At 70.1% G+C, this 274-nt stretch overlaps 1 protein-coding gene across 1 annotated transcript in view; it reads left to right on the top strand.

Moving 5' to 3' along the window:
* The window catches only part of Gnb5 (G protein subunit beta 5), an 18,251-nt gene that overhangs the window by 711 nt on the left and 17,266 nt on the right, over positions 1 to 274 (top strand). The window lies entirely within an intron of this gene.

Here is a 274-nt window from a genome sequence, read left to right as displayed (position 1 = left end):
GAGAGAGGGAGAGAGAGGGAGAGAGCTTGCGCGAAGGAGCCCGACTTGTGCCCCCTTCAGTGCCTCCAGGGCTGGGCCGCCGCCTGCCAGTCGCTGACCCCGACTGCCCCTGGGCTCTAGCAGCCCAGAATCCTGATATCGGTCCCCTGTGCCACCTCCACCCCAGGCACTTGGGTCGGTGTCCAGGCCCCCGGGTGGGGATACAAGCGATGCCTGACTGCGCCTGGCCCGGCGTTGGGGCCGCGCAGACACCGCGTCGAGGGGGGCCTCTCCC

This window comes from Fukomys damarensis, unplaced genomic scaffold (assembly GCF_012274545.1).
Source record: "Fukomys damarensis isolate Sample0158 unplaced genomic scaffold, DMR_v1.0_HiC HiC_scaffold_17, whole genome shotgun sequence".
Classification (NCBI taxonomy): domain Eukaryota; kingdom Metazoa; phylum Chordata; class Mammalia; order Rodentia; family Bathyergidae; genus Fukomys; species Fukomys damarensis.
The sequence above is the reverse complement of the archived record's forward strand: the minus strand, read 5'-3'. Positions and strand labels throughout refer to the sequence as shown.